The sequence below is a fragment of the Heterocephalus glaber genome, unplaced genomic scaffold (assembly GCF_053883595.1).
Source record: "Heterocephalus glaber isolate CG9 unplaced genomic scaffold, H.glaber_assembly_v1.0 deba00001613, whole genome shotgun sequence".
In the NCBI taxonomy this organism is placed as follows: domain Eukaryota; kingdom Metazoa; phylum Chordata; class Mammalia; order Rodentia; family Bathyergidae; genus Heterocephalus; species Heterocephalus glaber.
Window position 1 is genome coordinate 12,745,352 of NW_028258384.1, and position 22,177 is coordinate 12,767,528.

General features: G+C 36.1%; 1 pseudogene; it reads right to left on the reverse strand.

Annotated features, from left to right (window-relative positions):
• Nucleotides 1–2,851: 2,851 nt before the first annotated feature.
• On the reverse strand, nt 2,852–3,808 carry LOC101708420 (elongation factor 1-alpha 1 pseudogene; annotated as a pseudogene).
• Nucleotides 3,809–22,177: the final 18,369 nt, after the last annotated feature.

Genomic DNA, 22,177 nt, shown 5'->3' on the forward strand with positions numbered 1-22,177 from the left:
GGTACTTCCAAATCCACAGAAGTTCAGGCTGATCCTGTCATCTGGTCATGGACTAGGGGGTCTGAGTCATTCACTCTGCAATACTCTGGATATCTCTTGCCAGCGTGACCATGGCTTTCTGACCTTGGGAATCTCCTGCAGTTTTCCCTCACCCAGTTACTGTGGGATTTCAGCACTGGGAACCTTGAGATAAAGCCAATCTATGGATGCTTCAAGTCCCAGGTTTGGTTGGCCCCTCCCTAAAATGGCATCCAATCAAATATCCTCTCCAGGATTCAAGGCAGTCACTAGGACTGAAGTCACTCACCAGCTGTTGTAGAGCACAGCATCCACTGCTCTGTTCCACTGGTGCATTTATCCCTGGAGACCTGTGGAGTCAGCTGGCCTTACTGTGTCTCTGCATATTTGATCATCTTCTCTCATGCCATGAGCCAGGAGCCACAGAGAAAGTATAGATTGCCCCTTCCTTTTTCCACCTTGAAGTCTGTCTCTTCACTTTCTCTGCGGGTTCCTATTTTCCTTTCAGATAATTTCTGGGTACCAGGGATCCACCTCCCTTCTTTTTTCTTCCCCAACATGTTATTTTGAAGGGTCTGGATTTCAAATATTTGAGAAGATTTTTGGCTTCTTATTGCTCTGCCATTTTTTTGGAAGTGAAATGTTTTAAATACATAATAAAATGTTCAATATCTCTGGCCATTAAAGGAATGCAAATGAAAATAACACTGAAATTTCATCTTAATAATCAGTGCAGATTGAGCATCATGACACACATCCATAATCTCATCTGGTGTCTTTTTTTTTTGGTATCGGGGATTGAACGTGGGACCTTGTTCTTGTGAGGCAGGCGGCAGAACCACTGAGCTAAATCCCCAGCCCCCATATGAAATACAGGATTTTTTTTTTGGTACCAGGGATTGAACTCAAGACCTTGTGCTTTCAACGCAGGCATCAGAACCACTGAGCTAAATCCGCAGCCCTCACATCCACAGTCTCAACACAGGAGAGGCTTAGGCAAGATCTCCATGAGTTTGAGGCCAACCTGGGCTACACAGTGACTTCAAGAGTGGCTTGAAATACATAGTGATCCCCACCCAGAGGAAGGGGTTTCTGAGCCACTGTCCCACCACTCCTACCCCAGAGGAAGGGGCTTCTGAGCCACGGTCCCACCTCTCCCAGGTCAGAGGAGGTCAGCTGCAAGGGTGCCAACAGCATCCCCCATGGGTCGAAATGAGAAGACATGGAAATAAGTCTCAAAACCAGACTTCCAGATCACCTACAGAATCCCCAAAGGGAAATGAGATGGAACACTCTGATACTCAACAACCTGGACCCACTGAACTGGCAACAAAAGAGGATCTGGAAGAAATGAAATCAGAAATAATTTCTCAGATAACAGCAGAGATTGTGCTCCTAGTGCAAGACATGATTAATAAATCTAGAGAGGAGCTGAGGAACATGATGGAATCCCAACATAGGAAACAAATGGAATCCATAAAACAGATGCAAATAGATTTCCAGGACATGAAAAACTCCATTGAAAGTCTACACAGCAGAATGAGCCAATGTGAGGACAGAATTTCAGATATAGAAGATAAGATTGTAATTAGTGACCAGGAAAAGAAAAATTGCTTAAAAATTGTAAGGGAACATGAGAAATCAATCCAGCAGCTGCTAGATGATACAAAGAAGAATAACATAAGACTGATTGGCGTGCAGGAGAGAGTGGAGATGACATAAAAAATCTCTTCACAGAAATAATGGCAGAAAACTTCCCAAGCTGGGGAAAAGAACTGGACATACAGATAAGTGAGGCATATAGGACTCCAGCTAGCCTTGATCAAAAAAAAAAAAATCTACACATAGGCATATAATTGTTAAGATTCCAGAAACTCAACAGAAGAACAAAGTTCTCCAAGCAGTCAGAGAAAAGAAACAAATCACATACAAAGGAAAGCCCATCACAATCACAGCAGACTTCTCAACACAAACCATCAAGGCAAGAAGACCTTGGAGTGACATATTCCAAGCCCTAAAAGAAAACAGCCTCCAACCCAGATTGATGTACCCTGAAAAACTATCTTTCAAAATGGATGGAGAAATGAGATACTTTCATGACAAAGAGCACCTTATGAACTTCATGAATACCAAATCAGCACTCCAAAGAATTTTACACAATATCCTAGGAACAGACATTGAGGATCACAACCCCAGGAAACAAAGCAGAATGAACCCATCTGGCATGAAAAGAAATTAAATGTAAAGGGGGAAAACCCAACAAAAAGAAAAAGTCATGGCAAGGACAAGTCAATACATTTCAGTTATAACCATCAATGTTAATGGTCTCAATTCACCAATCAAAAGAAATAGACTGGCAGGATGGGTCAAGAAGCAAAATCCAACAATATGCTTCATACAAGAACCACACTTAATTCAAAAGGAAACTCATAGACTGAAAGTTAAAAGGTGGAAAACAATACTGCATGTGACAGGAACCTGAAAAAAAGCAGGAGTAGCTATCCTCTTGGCAGATCAAGTAGATTTCAAACCAACACTGATTAAGAGAGATGAAGAAGGACACTACATCCTTGTAAAGGGAAGAATCCAAGAGGAAGAGATGACAAATATCTATGCACCAAACACTAGTGCACCCAACTATATAAAACAAATACTAATGGACATGAAAAGTCATATATGCACTAGTACAATTGTAGTAGGGGACCTCAACACCCCACTGTCACAAATAGATAGATCAACTAGACTAAAAATAAGTAATGAAACACTAGAACTCAATTGAACTCTTGAACAAATGAACTTAACAGATGTTTACAGAGTCTTCCACCCCACAACATCAGTGTACAGACACATTTTTGATGTTGAAGCCCACATTGTCACCAGGAAGAGCTTCACTCAGAGCCTCCTGGTGCATTTCAACAGACTTTACTTCAGTTGTGACATTGACTGGTGCAAAGGTGACCACCATGCCAGGTTTGAGAACACCAGTCTCCACTCTGCCCACAGGGACTGTACTGAAACCACCAATTTTGTAGACATCCTGGAAAGGCAGCTGCAAAGGCTTGTCAGTTGGGCCAGTGGGTGGCAGAATGCAATCCAAAGCTTCAAGCAGTGTGCTTCCACTGGGATTTCCATCTTTGAAAGTGACCTTCCATCCCTTGAACCAAGGCATGTTAGCACTTGGCTCCAGCATGATGTCACCATTCCAACCAGAAATTGGCACAAAAGCTACTGTGTCAGGGTTGTAGCCAATTTTCTTAATGTAGGTGCTGACTTCCTTAACAATTTCCTCGTATCTCTTCTGGCTGTAGGGTGGCTCCTTGGAATCCATTTTGTTAGCACCAACAATGAGTTGTTTCATGCCCAGCATGTAAGCCAGAAGGGTATGCTCACAGGTCTGCCCATTCTTGAAGATATCAGCCTCGAATTCACCAACACTAGCAGCAACAATCAGGACAGCACAGTCAGCCTGAGATGCACCTGTAATCATGTTTTTGATAAAGTCTCTATGCCCTGGAGCATCAATGATAGTAATGTAATACTTGCTGGTCTCGAATTTCCACAGGGAGATGTCAATGATGATACCACACTCATGCTCAGCTTTCAATTTATCCAAGACCCAGGCATACTTGAAAGAATCCTTCCCCATCTCAGCAGCCTCCTTCTCAAATTTTTCAATGGTTCTTTTGTCGATGCCACCACATTTGTAGATCAGATGGCTGGTAGTGGTGGATTTGCCTGAATCCACATGTCTGATGACGACAATATTGATATGAGTCTTTTCCTTTCCCATGTTGGCTTTGATTTAGTGGTGGTTTTCACTACACCTGTGCTCTTGAGGCAAACCCGTTGTGAAAAACCTCCCAGCCCATCTTAACAGGTATAACAATACCTCGATCACTAGCGTTAAACTAACCTTAGCAGTCAGCTTACATTTAAACAAATCACACATAATTAACTTTGTTGTGCTAAAAGCTGTGTCAGTGCACAGCTGAGCCCCAAGTTAAAACTACTTTGTGTCTTATAAAAATGAGAAAATTATATGAAATATGCTTAAATGTAAACCTGCTATAACCCTGAAAATTAAAATTAATCATGATCAAAATATTTTGGACAATCTTGTTTTTTGAAAGTAATTTTTCCATACATTTTATCACAAAATTAAGAGGGTTTAAAGTAGTACATAAAGCTAAAGTATTGATGTTTCCATATGCAATATTTTAACTTGGACTTTTAAAAGAGAAACCATAAACAAAAGGCCATAAAATATTATATGAAATGAGCTCTTGCAAACTAAGAGTTGTTGGACAAGAAAGGTATTTTAAACATACAAGCAATATAAACAGATATGAAGTTTTAGTACTCAGTATACCCAAACCAGCATGAGAAGCATAAGTTACCAGTTAGCCACCATCTTTCCAGTTCTTTCTGGAAAAATATATTTATCTAGTGTCTAAATTGATACAAAGGAAGTCAAAGAGGAGAATAACCAAAGAACATGCCTTAAGTGTTCTGCTTGAGATTGTTTTTGAAAGCTTTGAAAAACTGGGTGTGTAAGTAAAAGCAATTTTTAGCACTTCATCAAAAGATCACGTTAGAATTTGCTAAACTTGGCACCATTATAGGGGTCATATTTTAAAATGGATATACTCTTCCTGAACTTAATGTATTTGACAAAACAAAGTTTTTTTCCATGTCAGGCATTTGTGTGTTTGCTTTCCATAATAAACTGGAAGATAAAGCTCTCCATTCTGGACTCTTTCCCACTATTTCCAATTTAGCTATGAAAATGAGATTTTTGTTTGGTTTGGAAAAGTGCCCCATAAAATTAATTCTTTAAGAGAACACAACAGTTTTCCTCAAAAATCATTGTTCCTTGTATGATAAGAGTTTTGATTTGCATTTCTTTGGCTATCAGAAAGTCTATTCTGCTATCACTTGAGTTGAAAAGGGAGACATTTTCATTAGCAGTCATTCTTAAATGTAACGTAATTTAGTATTTTATTATAGTTTTACTTTATATGATTTTCTGTTTTTTATACTAAATGTAGTCTCCATAATCATATTGAAAGGACCCCTTATTTTCTTATTAGGTATTTAAATTTCTAACAGTCTAGGAGGTCCTAAGATGCCAGGGTTTTGTCTTAAATAGATTTTTCAGAGTTCAGCTGTTTTCATACTGTATCCTTTCATATTAAATAGCATCTGTACAAAAAAGGAAAAGTTATTGTGCTAGAGCAAATCCTAAATAGGGTAAGGGAAAAACTCTTGCCAATGTATATCTACAATTAATATTCAAATACACCATAAGCCTAAGCCCTGTAATTAAAAGGACAGCATATCATGTAGTTAATATTCCAAGTCTTCCGTAGAAAATAAAGCGCCCACTTAAAATTTTGAGACTGAAAGAATGATGGCTCAATGCTTCTTTATTTTTTTAGAGGTGATTTAAATGTACTCATTCATTTGTTTAATGCCAATAAGTGTCCTAACATTGTTGTAGTTCATATATTATTTTATTTTTAAATTTTTAATAGTACATGTTTGAAGTACACAATGACTATATTTATGGTAGGGAATTGGCACATGTACACAACACATCTCAATTATTTTTTCACCTTCCTCCACCCCTTTTATTTTGTGACCATCATTTATTATAAAGTTATCATATACACAGATGAACAATCAGACTAGTAGGCAAAAAACCATACAAAACACATAAGACAATTGTACTAAATCAAGGTACTTTTAGATATATTGTCCATGTGAAATAATATTTTTTTCTTTTTTCTTATTATTTGTCTTCTATTTCAAACTTTATTTATATATTTAATTTTTTGTATAAGAGAATCCATACAATATTTAAGCTTGTGTGTCTGAGTTACTTCACTTAACATTATGGTCTCAAGGTGCATCCATTTTCCTACAAATGACACAAGTTTATCCTTCTTAATGGCAGAGTAGTATTCCACTGTTTATCAAGACCACATCTTGTTTACTCATCTGTACATGGACATATAGGCTGTTTCCAAGATATATCTATTATGAATTATGCTGTTATCAACATGGGTATGCATACACCACTGTGGTATGTCTTTAATTCATTTTTTGGAAGAACCTAGAATAGGAATAGCTGGGTGAAAAGGAACTTCTATCTTTAATTTTTTTGAGGAATCTCCATACTGATTTGCACAGTGGTTTTATCAGTTTACAGTCTGACCAACAACAAAAAAGTGTTCATTTCCCCCCCGTTGTCTCATCAGCATTTGTTACTGGTTAATTCCTTCATGATAACCATTCTTTCTGGGGTGAGATAGACTCTCAGTGTTTCAATTTGCATTTCTTAAGTGGCCAGCATTGTATAAAATTTTTTTCATGCATTTATTAGCTATTTGTCCTTCTTTGTTTGATGTGTCTATGCATTTCAGAGACCCACTTTTGATTGGGTCTTTAAATTTGAGAGGTCTAATTTTATTGAGTTCTTTATATAGTCTGGATATTAGTCTTTAGGGAGTAGTGGCAAAAATTATTCCCATTTCATAAGTTGTCTCTTCACTCTGTTGGTGGTTTCCTTTGCTGTGCAGAATCTTTTTAAATTTGATCTCAGTTGTTGATTCTTGATGTTATTTCTTGTGCAACTAGGGTTTTGTTAATAAAGTCTTTGTGTACATCTATATCTTCAAGTAGTTTACCTATTTTGTCTTCCAGCAGATTAGGTATTTATGGTTTATTATTTAGATTTTTGACATATTTTGATTTTAGTTTTGTGTAAGGCTAGAGATATGGGTCAAGGTTCAATCATCAGCTTGTGAAAAGCCAATTTTCCCAGGACTATTTGCTAAAGAGATGATCTTTCCTCCAGTGAAAGGATTTGGCCCCTCTGTCAAAGATAATGTAGCTGAGTGTGCCTGGAGTTGTTTCTGGATCCTCTGTTCTGTTCCAGTGATCCATGAGTCTATTTTTTTAATACTATGCCATTTTTATCACTGGAGATTTGTAAAATAACTTGAAGTCTGGGATTATGATGACCCCTGCTTTGCCCTTGTTGCCCAGAATGATTTTTGCTATTCCAGTCCTTGTCCGGTTCCATATGAATTTTAGTATTACTTTGTCCATTTTTGTAAGGAATGCTATTGGTATTTTTATTGGGATGGTAGTAAGTCTATATAACAGTTTGGGAAGTATGACCATTTTGTTTGTTTTTCGTTTTGTTTTTGTTTTTCTGGTACTGGGGATCGAACTCGGTACCTTGTGCTTATGAGGCAGGCACCGGAGTATGACCATTTTGACTATAGTGATTATTTCTATCCAGGAACAGTGAATATCTTTCCATTTTGTGATATTTTCTTCCATCTGCTTTTTTAGCATAGTACAGTTTTTATTGTAGAGTTCTTTTACTTACTTGGTTAGGTTAATTCTTATGTGTTTCATTTTTCTTAATGTTATTTTGAAAGGTAATGTTTTCTTAATTTCCCCCTCAATTAGTTTGTTATTTTTGTACAGGAATGCCCTTGATTTTGGAGTGTTGACTTTGTATCCCACTACAAAAGAAAATTTGGTTATTAGTTGTAGGAGTCTTTTGGTGGAGTTCTTGGGGTCTTCTGTGCAGAGGATAATGTCATCTGCAAATAGTGGTAAATTAATTTGTTCCTTTTCTATCCATACACTTTTTATTTCTTTTCTTGTGTAATTTTTCTAGCTAATGTTTCTACAACTATAATGAACAGAAGTGGTGATAGCAGACAACCTTCTCTCATTCCTGATTTTGGAAGAAAAGCCTTCAGCTTCTTTCTATTTAGTCTGATGTTGGCAGTTGGTTTGTCATAAGTAGTTATAGATTGAGATAAAAATTCCTATTTTCTTTAGGGTTTTTATCATGACTGTAAGTTAGATTTTGTCAAATGCTTTTTATGCCTCTATTGAGATGATCATGTAATTTTTGTCCTTGCTTCTGTTTATGTGGTGTATTACATTTATTGATTTTCATATCTTGGACCATCCCTGCGTCTCTGGAATGAAATCTACTTGGTCATGATGTATGATCTTTTTTAAAAAATTCTTTTATCTGTGCATTTTAGGTATACAATATGTTTACATTTATCATTGGGTGTTTGCACCTGTACATGATGTATCTTAGTTCTTATTTTTCCCCCCATTACCTGTGCCCACTTCACCCCCTCCACCCTTCCCTATTTACATAGATTTCCTTTCCATTTTTTTTTCTTTTCTCATAATTTTTCCTTTCACTTCTTCCCTTTCCTCTTCCTCTCCCACCACCTCTACACCTTTGGAACTTTTCCTATTTCAAATTATCAATTATTCATTTTAATCACTTTAATCCTTATTTACACTTTCAGTTATCTTTTTGATAATTTGCTGAATTTGTTTTCCAGTATCTTAGTGAAGAGTTTTACATCTATGTTCATTAAGGAGATTGGCTTGTAGTTCTCTTTTTTGCTTGGTTCCTTTTGTGATTTTGGAATCAGGGTAATGCTTGCTTCCATGAATGATTTGGGAGTACTGCTTGTTTTTTGATTTCAGTAAAAATTTTGAGAAGTATTGGCATAAGATTGCCTCTAAAGTTTTTATAGAATTTGGCAGTGACCTAGGCTTTTCATAGTTGGTTGCTTTTTTTTATTATTTCTTCAGTGATGATATTCTTTCACTGATGATATTGGCTTATTGAGTATTTTTATATATTTTTGCTTCAGTTTTGTTAGTTCATATGTATCTGGGAACATTCATTTCTTCTGAATTTTTCATTTTAATAAGAGTACAGGTTCTCAAATTGTCTATGGATAATCTGGATTTTTGCAGAGTTCATAATGATTTCACCTTTTTATTTCTAATTGCATGCATTTGGGTCTTTTTCACCTTATTTTGTCAATTTTGTATAATCTTTCAAAGAACCAACTCAACTCATTGATTGTAATTCTTTTACACCTCAATTTCATTGATTTCTGCTCTGATTCTTATAATTTCCTTCCTCGTTCTAGCTTGGAATTTGAATTTTTCTTGTTTTTCTAGGAGCTTGAATTGCATTATTACGTTATTTATTTGAGCTTATTATGTTTTTCTGATGTCAGAATTAAATGTTATAAGCTTTTCTCTTGGGACTGCTTCTATTGTTTCCTATAGGTTCCAGTATGTTTTTCTGGCATCGTTGTTTGATTGTGGAAACTGTCTAACTTCTCTGTTAAATTCATTTGTGATTCCTTGTTTATTCAAGAGATTATCTAATTTCCATGTATTTGCCTAGCTTCTGCAGTGTCTTTTGCCACTAATTTCTAGTTTCATTGGATTGTGATCTAATAATACACATGAGATAATTTTGATTCTTTTGCATTTACTTAAACATGCTTCATTGACTAGTATGTGATCTATTTTCCAGAAAGTCCTATATGATACTGAGAGAATGTGTATTCTGTTGTGGAATGGAACATTCTGTAGATACCTATTAAGTTCATTTTTTGAAAGGTTTGGTTCAACTCTGTTATATCTTTGTTAAATTTTTTGTCTAATTGATCCGTCCATTTGTGACAGTGGGATATTGTGGTCCCCCATTACATTTATATTGGTGTTTACCTGATTTATCATGTCCAATTAGTGTGTGTTTTATGAAGTTCAGTGTCCTGGAATTTGTTGTATATATAATTATTAATGCTTTCTGTTGAATTGTTCCCTTAACCAATATGTATTGACCTTCTTTTTCTCTCTTCTGATCAGTCTTGGCTTGAAATCCACTTTACAATAAGTCCCTAACATATAAATGGGTTTTGTTCTAGGAGAATTGTTCATGAGTCAGATTTTTTCATGAGCCAATAAAGTGAGCCATATACAGTACACCTGTGAATATTTGCCACTCGAATGTTCATAACTTGGGGATCTTAAATTAGGGCAGAAACTCCTCTATTTTTGGGTTCCCAATACATGGATTATTGTTTTCTTTACTTTTATTTTTAATCTGTGAGTTTTATTTTGAATTAAGTATGTTTTTTTGTGTACTGAGTATTGTTGACTTGTTGACTTTTTTTTTGATTCATTCTTCCAATCTTTGTCTTTTGATATTGAAATTGAGACCATTCACACTGAGAGGCATTAGTGAATGTTACTGAACTATTCCTGTTATTGCATTATTTTCCTGTTGCTGACTTCCTCATTTTTCCTTCTTTTGTTTACCTGCTCATCCTGTTAGGTGTGTTTATTCTTTCTGACTTATTGATATTGTTGGCTTCATTGTCTCTTTCTTGAATATCATTGAGAATTTTTGTAATGCTGGCTTATTGATCATTACTTCCTTGACATGTTCCTTTTCATTTTATTTCTCTATTAATTTTAAAGGAAAGTTTTTCAGGATTCATATGTTGGGTTTGGAATTCACTATCTTCTAGAGCTTCAAACACTTCACTCCAAGCCCTGCTGGCCTTTAAGGTTTATGTACAGAAGTCTGCTGTAATTCTCATGGATTTACCTCTCTATATGATTCATTGCCTTTTTCTAACAGTTTTAAAGATTTTATCTGCGTGATAAACTTTTGGTATTTTGAGTGTAATGTGGCATGGAGAATTCTCCTTTCTAATTGGTTATTGGTGTTCTATATGTCTCACTTATTTGTATGTTTATTTATTTCTCTATATTTGGGAAGCTTTCTGGCATCATATCTGTAAACAGGTTTTTTATGCAATTTGTGTTGTTTCTTGATTTTTTAATTATTCCAGTTTTTCTTAGATTAGTCTTCTTTGCATCATCTAGCAGTTGTTGGATCCATTTTCATGTTGTTTTGTTGTTTTTAAGTTGTCTTTCATCAGTAGGTCTTTGAAGGCATCATTGCATTCTATTTCTGAAATTCTGTTCTAATATTGGTCTGTTCTGCTTCCCATATTTTCAATATGATTCTTAATTTCCAAATTTCAGATTAAAACTTGCTTGGACTCTTCTTTGGTAAATTATTAATTCATGTTTTGTATCATTTTTTAGAGCTCATCCAGCTTTCTATTAGTGTCCTCTAGGAGGTCCTGCATCTCTTTGGGTACTACTTTCATTATCTATTTAGTTATATTTTCTCTAATCTTGCTGAATATCTCTTTGAGATGTTTTCTAACCTCTTCTGATATGCTTTTGAATAATTCAGGTGTTGGCTTATGCTGTTCAGACCCTCAGTGCCCTTGGATTGACTTCAGGGGAGTTGGAAGTTTTGTGAGACATATTGTTGCCTTTTCTTCTTATATTTCTATTGCTTTTGTTTGTCTTGTTTTGGGCTGAAGTTTGTGGATGCTTATAGTTTAAAGGCTTTGTTGCTAGTATAAAGATCACTTTTGTTGCTTTTAAGTGATGTAATTTGGGAGTGGCTAACTATAATCCTTTGACCCAGCCCCAAGATCCATCTACTTTGGGTAATTGGAGGGGTGATGCAGTGTAGTTTTCTCAGCAACCAAGTTCCCTGGAAGTGTACTCTAGTATTGTTAATATCACAAAGGTAATCTGAGTATTGGCCTAATGAGAAACAGCAACAATTATGTGACCCAGCTGTTGAAGCAGATGGCATCTACTGGTCTGTTCCACTGCTGTGCTTCTTCCTGAAGGCCTCTGATGTCCTGCTCTTTCATTGCGTCTCTGTAGACTCAGTCTTCCTTTCTCATGAGCCATGAGCCAAGAACCATGGGGAAAGTGCAGATTGCCCCTTCCTTTTTCTGTGTTTTTGCCTATCTCTTCAATTTTTCTGTAGGCTCTAATATTTCTATCAGTTCCTTCTTCCATCCCAGGTATTTATTTCCTTCCTTTTTTTCTTCCCCAAGTTGTTATTCTTAGCGTCTGGATTCAAATTTCGGATAGGCTTGGAATCTGCATTTTAAATAATTTAAACCTGAGTGAGAAATACATCAATGTAGTTTTTTGTGTACTTACTCCAAGTGTAAGATTTTCAATATCCTTTTAGTGTTTAAATTTTTTCTTTAATACCAAAGTTCTAATTCCTTCTTTGAAAAGATTTCAATCTTTTTGGTAGTAAAATATTTGTCTAAATGTTTGTTCTGTTGTTTTTCAAAATACTCCCTTTTATAATTATGATCACCCTAGAATTCCTTATGAGGTCTCACATTATTTTAAATTCATTCTCCTTTTACTAGAAATATTTTTTCATTCATTAAGTTTATTGGTATACATTTTAGGTATACAATATGATGAAATTCAACATTGGGAATGTGTACATTTACATGATATATCTTGGTTCTTATTTTTTCCCCATTCCCCTGCCCTAACTTCTACCCCCCCCATTTACAAAGACTTTGTTCCCATTTTTTCCTTTTCTCATAATTATTCCTTTCCCTTACCCTTAATCTTCCCACATTCACTTCACCTTTGCACCTTTTCTTTCTATTTCAAATTATCTATTATACATTTTTTTCACCCTCCAGCCTTCCCTATTTACAAAGACTTTATTTCCATTTTTTCTATTTCTCAGCATTTTTCCTTTCCCTTCTTTCCTTTCCCCTGCCCCTCCCACTACCCCTACCCCTTTGGGCCTTTTCTTCCTATTTTACATTATCAATTATTCATTCTAATTATTGGTACATTTTAGGAATACAATATAATGACATTCATCATTGGAAATTTGCACATTTACATAGTCTCTCTTGGTTCTTCTTTTTCACCCTTGCCCAGCCCTCCCTTCAACCACTCCAGTCCTCCCTATTTACCAAGATTTTGTTCCTATTTTTCCATTTTCTCATATTAATCCCATTCCCTTCTATCCTTTCCCCTAGCCCTCCCACTTCCTTCCCCTTTGCCCCTTTTCTTCCTATTTCACATTTCCTATTATACATTTAGTCCTTATTTACACTTTCAGGTTCTCACACCAGAGAAACTATTTGGTATTTACACATGTGTGTCCTATTAATTTCACTTAAGAGTATTGCCTCAATGTGCATCCACTTAGCTATAAATGTCTCCAATTTCTCATTTTTTATGGCTGAGTAGTACTCCATTTTATAAAAACAACACATTTTCTTTATCCAGTCTCCAGTTGATGGGCATTTGGTCTGTTTCCAAGTTTTAGCTATGACAAACTGTGCTGCTATGAACATGGGTGCACATATATCACTGTGGTATGATTCTTTTAATTCTTTGGGGAAGATCCCCAGCAGGGGAATAGTGGGGTCAAATGGGATTTCCAGTCCTAGTTCTTTGAGATATCTCCATACTGATTTCCACAGTGCTTGCACCAGTCTACACTCCCACCAGCAGTGGAGCAGGGTTCCTCTTTCCCCACAGCCCTGCCAGCATTTGTTATTGGTTGATTTCATGATAGCAGCCATTCTTTCTGGAGTGAAGTGGAATCTCAGTGTTGTTTTCTTTTGCATCTCTTGAATGACCAGTGATGTTGAACATTTTTTCATGTATTTATTTGCTATTTCTACTTGTTTGTCTGAGAAATGTCTGTTCATTTCAGATGCCCATTTTTCGATTGGGTCTTTAAATTTGGGAGGTCTGATCTTTTTAAGTTCTTTATAGATTCGAGATAGTAGACCTTTGTCTGAGGAAGAGCAGGTGAAGATTTTTTCCCACATTGTGGGTTGTCTCTTTACACTGCTGGTGGTTTCTCTTGCTGTGCAGAAGCCTTTTAATAAGAAGAGATCCCACTTGTTGATTGTTTGTGCTAGTTCACAGGCAACTGAGGTTTTGTTCATAAAATCTTTTCCTACACCAATGTCTTCAAGGGTTCTACCTAATCCCTGTTCCAACTGGTTCAGAGTTTCTATTTTAATATTTAGATCTCTAATCCATTTTGATTTTAGTTTAGTGCCTGGTGAGAGATACAGGTCTAGTTTTAATCTTTGGCAAGTTGAAGCCCAATTTTTCCATCACCATTTATTAAAGAGGCTCTCTTTCCTCCAGTGAGGGTGTTTGGCTCCTTTATCAAAGATGAGATGGATGAGTGTGTCTGGCATTGTTTCTGCATCTTCTAATCTGTTCCATTGGTCCTCAGGTCTGTTTCTTTGCCAGTACCATGCTGTTTTTATCACAGTAGCTTTGTAGTAGAGTTGTAGGTTGGGGATTGTGATACCCCCTGCCATGTCTCTGTTACCTAGAATTGCTTTTGCTATTCTGGGTCTCTTCTTGTTCCAAATGAATTTTTGGATTGTTTTCTCGAGGTCTATGAGGTATGCTGCTGGGATCTCAATTGGAATTGCATTGAATCTATATAGCAGTTTTGGAAGTATGGTCATTTTCACTATATTAATCCTTCCTACCCAGGAGCAGGGGATGTCTGTCCATTTTCTGATATCATCTTCAATCTCTCTTTTCAGAGTGCCATAGTTTTCAGAGAAGAGGTCTTTGATTTCTTTCGTTAGGATGATTCCTAGGTATTTCAGTTTTTTGGATGCTATTGTGCAAGGAATTATTTGCCCTTTTTCTCTCTCAGTGAGTCTGTCATTGGTGTAGAGGAAAGCCACTGATTTTTGTGTGTTGACCTTGTAACCAGCTACTTGACTGAATTTGGTTATTAAGTCTAGAAGACTTTTGGTGGAGTTCTTGGGGTCTTCTATATAAAGTATCATGTCATCTGCAAATAATGACATTTTGACTTCTTCATTACCTATCTTTATTGCTTTTATATCTTTCTCTTGTCTAATTACCATGGCTAACATTTCCAGAACTATGTTGAACAAGAGTGGTGATAGTGGACATCCTTGTCTTGTTCCTGATTTTAGTGTGAAGGATTTCAGTTTTTGACCATTCAGTATGATATTGGCTGTTGGTTTTTCATAGACGGCTTCTATCAGTTTGAGGTAGAGACCGTCTATTCCAATTGTTCGTAGGGTTTTTATCCTAAATGCATGTTGGATTTTGTCAAATGCTTTTTCTGTATCTATGGAGATAATCATATGGTTTTTTTCCTTGGCTCTATTGATATATTGTATTACATTGGTTTATTTGCATATATTGAACCATCCCTGCATCCCTGGGATGAATCCCACTTGATCAGGGTGTATGATCTTCTTGATGATCTTCTGCACTCTGTTTGCCAGTATCTTATTAAGGATTTTTGCATCTATGTTCATTAGTGAGATTGGCCTATAGTTCTCTTTTTCAGTTGGGTCTTTCTCTACTTTGAGGATCAAGGTGATGCTTGCTTCCAGGAAGGAATTTGGGAGTATTGCTTCCCTTTCAATTTCATTGAAGAGTTTAAACAGTAGTGGCAGCAGTTCCTCTCTAAATGTCTTGCAAAATTCAGCAGTGAAGCCATCAGGGCCCGAGCTTTTCTTAGTTGATAAGATTTAATTACATTTTCAATTTCATTGGTTGATATTGGGTTTTTCAGAATTTTTAGGTCTTCTTTGTTCAACTTTGGTAATTCATATGTATGTAGGAATTTGTTCTTTTCTTCTGTGCTGTCCATCTTATTGGTGTATAGGTTCTGGAGTAGGTATTGATGCTCCTCTGGATTTCTGCTGGGTCTGTTTTAATTTCACCCTTTTCATTCCTAATTGCATGGATTTGGGCCTTTTCTTTCCTTTTTCTGATAAGGTTGGCTAAAGGTTTGTCAATTTTGTTGATTCTTTCGAAGAACCAACTCTTGGCTTCATTGATTTTTTTGTATCGTTCTCTTAGTCTCCATTGCATTGATTTCTCCTCTGATCTTTATAATTTCCTCCCTTGTATGAGGTTTGGGGTTGTCCTGCTCTTCTTTTCTAGAAGCTTGAGGTTCAGCATCAGGTTATTTAATTGGGCTCATTCTGTTTTCTTAATATGCGTATTCACTGCTATGAATTTCCCTTGTAAGACTGCTTTCATTGTGTCCCATAGATTCCGATATGTTGTATTGTCATTGTCATTTAATTGAAGGAACTGTCTGATTTCTTCTTTAATTTCCTCTGTGACCCATTGGTTATTCAGAAGTGTGTTGATCAATTTCCACGTGTTCATGAAATTTTTCGAGTTTCTTTTGCTATGGATCTCCAAATTCATATCACTATGGTCTGATAATATACAGGGGATAACTTCAATTCCTTTGCACTTACTTAAACATGTTCTATGTGTGAGTATATGGTCTATTTTGGAGAATGATCCATGTGCAGCTGAGAAGAATCTGTATTCTGATTTTGTGGGGTGGAAGACTCTGTAAACATCTGTTAAGTTCATTTGTTCAAGAGTTCAATTGAGTTTTAGTATTTCATTATTTATTTTTAGTCTAGTTGATCTATCTATTTGTGACAGTGGGGTGTTGAGGTCCCCTACTACAATTGTACTAGTGCATATATGACTTTTCATGTGCGTTAGTATTTGTTTTATATAGTTGGGTGCACTAGTGTTTGGTGCATAGATATTTATGATTGTCATCTCTTCCTCTTGGATTCTTCTCTTTGCAAGGATGTAGTGTCCTTCTTTGTCTCTCTTAATCAGTGTTGGTTTGAAATCTACTTGATCTGAAAGAGAATAGGTACTCCTTTTTTTCAGGTTCCTGTCACATGGAATATTGTTTTCCACCCTTTAACTTTCAGTCTATGAGTTTCCTTTTGAATTAAGTGTGTTTCTTGTATGCAGCATATTGTTGAATTTTGCTTCTTATATTCTTATATTCTGCCAATCTATTTCTTTTGATTGGTGAATTGAGATCATTAACATTGATGGTTATAACTGAAATGTATTGACTTGTCATTTCCATGACTTTTTTTTTTGTTGAGTTCCCTCCCTTTACATTTAATTTCTTGTCATGCCAGATTCTGCTTTGCTTCCTGGGGTTGTGATCCTCAATGTCTGTTCCTAGGATATTGTGTAAAATTCTTTGGAGTGCTGGTTTGGTATTCACGAAGTTCGTAAGGTGCTCATTGTCATGAAAGTATCTTATTTCTCCATCCATTTTGAAAGATAGTTTTGCAGGGTACATCAATCTGGGTTGGAGGCTGTTTTCTTTTAGGGCTTGGAATATGTCACTCCAAGCTCTTCTTGCCTTGATGGTTTGTGTTGAGAAGTCTGCTGTGATTGTGATGGGCTTTCCTTTGTATGTGATTTGTTTCTTTTCTCTGACTGCTTGGAGAACTTTGTTCTTCTGTTGTGTTTCTGGAATCTTAACAATTATATGCCTATGTGTAGATTTTTTTTGATCAAGGCTATTTGGAGTCCTATATGCCTCACTTATCTGTATGTCCAGTTGTTTTCCCCAGCTTGGGAAGTTTTCTGCCATTATTTCTGTGAAGAGATTTTTTATGTCATCTCCACTCTCTCCTGTTTCTTTATTGAGGCCAATAAGTCTTATGGTATTCTTTGCATCATCTAGCAGCTGCTGGGTTGATTTCTCATGTTCCCTTATAATTTTGAAGCAATTTTTCTTTTTCTGGTCATTAATTGTAATCTTATCTTCTATATCTGAAATTCTGTCCTCACATTGGCTCATTCTACTGTATAAATTTTCAATGGAGTTTTTCATGTCCTGGAAATCTATTTGCATCTGTTTTATGGATTCCATTTGTTTCTTATGTTGGGATTCCATCATGTTCCTGAACTCCTCTCTAGATTTATTAATCATGTCTTGCACTAGGGGCACAATTTGTCCTGTTATCTGAGAAATTATTTCTGATTTCATTTTTTCCAGATCCCCTTTTGTTGCCAGTTCAGTGGGTCCAGGTGGTTGAGTATCAGAGTGTTCCATCTCATTTCCCTTTGGGGTTGCTGTAGGTGATCTGGAAGTCTGGTTTTGAGACTTATTTACATGTTTTCCCATTTCTACTGGGGCGGGGGTCTGTTTATGCCTGCATGGATTACCTCCTCTGAGCTGGGAGAGGTGGGACTGGGAACAGCAGTAGGAATGGTGGCCCAAAAGCTCTTTCCTGTGTCCTGGGAGCAGCAAGAGGGATGGTGGCTGGGAAGCCCCTTCCTCTGGACCAGGCGCAGTTGGATGGTGGCTCAGAATCCCCTACCTCTGGGGCAGGAACAGTGTGAGGGATGGTAGGGCTGAAGCCCCTTCCTCTGGGTCAGGAGCAGTGGGACAGAAGGTTCCCCAAAGGCCCTTTCCTCTGGGCTGGGAGCAGCAGGAGTGATGGTGACTGGAAAGGCCCTTCCTCTGGACCAGGAGCAGTGGGACGGCAGCTCAGAAGCCCCTACCTCTGGGCCAGGAGCAGCAGGACTCAGTACCATGGTCTGGTGGTCTGTTGTCCTCTGCATCTTTGTAGTGTGGAACCAGGTTGCTGCCTGTCTGGAGCAGGGTGATTCTGTGGCTTCCATGTGACTCGGGACCTCAGTAGGGGGTGCACAGACTTGCCTGTCTGCAGCAGGCTGATTTGGCATGTTCTGCGTGACTTGGGATCTTGGTTGGGTGTGGGCAGACCTGTCTGTCTGCAGTGGGGTGATTCTGCATCTTCTGCGAGACTGGGGACCTCGGTAGGGCGTGCACAGACCTGCCTGTCTACAGTGGGCTGATTCCATCTATTATACATTTTGATCCTTATTTACACTTTCAGTTTCTCACACCAGAGGTACTATTCAGTATTTTCACATGTGTGTCCTATTTATTTCACTTAAGAGTATGAGCTCACTGTGTAGTCACCTAGCTATAAATGTCTCTAGTTTCTCATTCTCTATGGCTGAGTAGTACTACATTTTATTAAAAATACTTCTTTATCCAGTCTCCAGTTGATGGGCAATTGGGCTGTTTTCAAGGTTTAGCTGTTACAAACTGCACTATAAATATGGGTAAATATATATCTTTGTGGTATGATTCTTTTAATCTTTTGGGGAAGATACCCCACAGTGGAATGGCTGGGTCAAATGGGACCTCTAATCCTAGTTTTTTGAGGTATCTCCATACTGATTTAAAGAGTGGTTGCAACAGTTTGCACTCCCACCAACAGTGGAGAAGGGTTCTTTTTTCCCCACAGTCTCACCAGCATTTGTTATTGGTTGATTTCTTGATAGCAGCCATTCTTTCTGGAGTGAGGTGGAATCTCATCATTGTTTTCATTTGCATCTCTCAAATGATCAGTGATGTTGAAGATTGTTTCATACGTTTATTTGCTATTTCTGCTTCTTTGTCTGAGAAATGTCTGTTCATTTCAGATGCCCGTTTTTGGATTGGGTCTTTAAATTTGGGAGGTCTGATTTTTTAAAGTTCTTTATAGATTCTAGATAGGAAACCTTTGCCTGAGGAACAGCTGGTAATTTTTTTCCCATATTGTGCATTGTCTCTTCACGCTCCTGGTGATTTCTCTTGTTGTGCAGAAGCTTTTTAATATGATGAGATCCCACTTGTTGATTGTGTGTACTAGTTAATGGGCAACTGAGATTTTGTTCATAAAATCTTTTCCTACACCAATTTCTTCAAGTGTTCTACTAACCTCTATTCCAGCCAGTTCAGCGTTTCTGTTGTAATGTTTAGATCTTTAATCCATTTTTATTTCAGTTTAGTGCATGTTGAAAGATATAGGATTAGTTTTAATCTCTGGCAAGTTGAAACCCAATTTTTCCAGCACCATTTATTAAAGAGGCTATCTTTTCTCCAGTGAGGGTTTTTGGCTCCTTTGTTGAAGATGAGATGGCTGAGTGTGTCTGGGGTTGTTTCTGCTTCTTCTAATCTGTTCAACTGGTCCTCAGTTCTGTTTCTTTGCCAGTACCATGCTGTTTTTATCACAGTACCTTTGTAGTAATAGTTTCAAGTTGGGGATTGTAATACTTCCTACTTGTTTTTATTGCCTAGAATTGCTTTTGCTATTCAAGGTCTCTTCTGGTTCCAAATGAAGTTTTGGATATTTTTCTTGAGTTCTGTGCTATATGCTGCTGGAATTTCCATTGGGATTGCCTCGAATTGATATAGCAGTTTGGGAAGTTCTCCATTTCTGAGTATGCTCCATTTTCTTAATATAGTTTCTGTATTAGGCTCTTAGTCAAGGAGCTCATAACATTTTCTCTAAACTTAAATGCCTCAGGTTATCAAGAGAATTAGAAGTTGCTTTGTTTTAAATTTAAGAATTGTCTTAAATTTAAGAATCACACCTATACATATTGCATCATGATGCCAAAGGACACAGTAATATATACTTTTACTGCTTTTCTAGGATGCCACTACAAATCTCCCATTCCAGAGCTTAAACAGGGAAGATTTCCCTCTGATTATTTTAGCAAAACCTCTGACCTACATGCTGATTTTAAATAAGAAATGCTGAATTCAGGCAAAGCATGCATTTTAAATTGGAAGCAAAATTTCTATCTTAGAATTTAAAAAACTCTGAGCTGAATGGAGAAATAAATCTTTTATTCAATAATATTCTTCCAACTTCTACCATAAAATTTACACTATGATTCTTAAGCACCTAAAGAGAAATATTTCATGTCTATCCAATTAAACCAAAATATTCCTTCTGATGAATACTCTTGCTACATTAATACATCATTTGCATGGTAATTTTTATGCGTGTGTGTATGTGTGTTTATGTGTGTGTGCACTCACATGTGTGTTGCTTTGGATGGAACTGAAGGCCTCTCACATGGTAGACAAGCACTTTGAGTCCAGCCCCATATTTTACTGGTTTTAAATTTAATATTCCCACAATACAGATGAAACAATGAACACACAAACACTCTAGCTTTCCAAATGTACTTCTGATGTTTGATGTACCTTTGCTTGAATTTAATCATTTTAAAACTTCTATTAATTTTCATATTAAACAAAATTTTAATTTATTTAATATGGAGACAATTACATAATCTTTTAACTTTTATTTCCATATATTAATGATAAAAATAAAGACTATTTTATGATATTTTGAATATCTTAAAATGTACAAATAGATCATCTTCATAATTCTCCAATAACAGCATAATTGTATTAGTATTATATGCATTTAATTAGAAATCATTTAAAATGATTTAAAAAATGATAACTTGTTCCAATAGGTGCCTACTTCCAAGGCATCAACTAAATTTAATCCTTACATTCCTATTACTATGACTCACTAATACCAACGTGACACTTCTTAAAATCAAGTATGATATTAACTTATAAAATATATAAGCCTCAGAAATCTGTTGTTATTTACTTTTTAGTCCAAATGGAGAAACTATTGTATGGTACACAATTCAATGTGGTCTCTATAACTTTTTAAAGACATACACTAGTATGATTGGACACCAGTGAATCTGGGAAATGCAAAGTGATTAATGACCTAGAGGCCCATGTCTGAACCATTCATTTTAAGAATTTTTCTTATAGGCAGAGGTAAAAGAACTAGTGTGAGCCCTGCAACCATACTTCAACTGCGTAAAGTGATTAAATTGCCCATTTAAAATATTCAATGTTTATAGAAGATATTTCATCCCACTCCTGAGAGAAATATACACTATAAATAATTAATTGTATTATGGAAAAATTATTTTTACATTAAATAGCATTTGACACTAAATCGTGATTCTTTGTAATATTTGAAAATTTATGTAGAAGTTCTCATTTGTAGTCAATAAGACTGCATTTGATTCTTAAGAACTCTGGATTGAACAATTCTACAATATTTATGTGTTTTCTACTTTAAACAGGAGATAGTTTTCCAGACTGAGGTTATGTGTATGATCTTTAAAGATGATAATAGAGCGTTGTTTAAAAAATACTTTCTAATTCCCACACAGCTGGATTATACAGATATATTTAGTGTAATTTATTTTATATCCTATTTCTAAACAAATTTTAAAATATTTTGATCAAATGTTAACATATTTTTTCCTTCAAGGCAATATTTATGTAGTCACAAATGCAAGGAAATCATTTGTGACAAGACTTTGGGAAGCTGCACACATAGATTTCACAAGATAAGAGCTCCAGATGTAAGTATATTCTATAAAAATAGCAAATTATTGTTGAAAACAAGTGGTAAGTAAATAAACAAACATTATTTCAGCACAGAATCTCAGTAAGTTTAAAATGCAAATAAATACATTATCTCTACAAAGTAAAACATTAGGATGCTAAAACCTGGAAGTACAATTTATATGAAAACATAAAATTACCTCAATTTATAATCAAACAATGGAGTGACATATTTTAGAGTAAAGAGTTCTTTCAGAATCTTTATATTAATCTTATCGCTTATTTCCATTTATTCATTTCTCAAAATTTTAGGCAATTAAAGTTTGAAAAAATAAAAGAATTAAATACTCTTATTTGTCACTAGATGGCAGT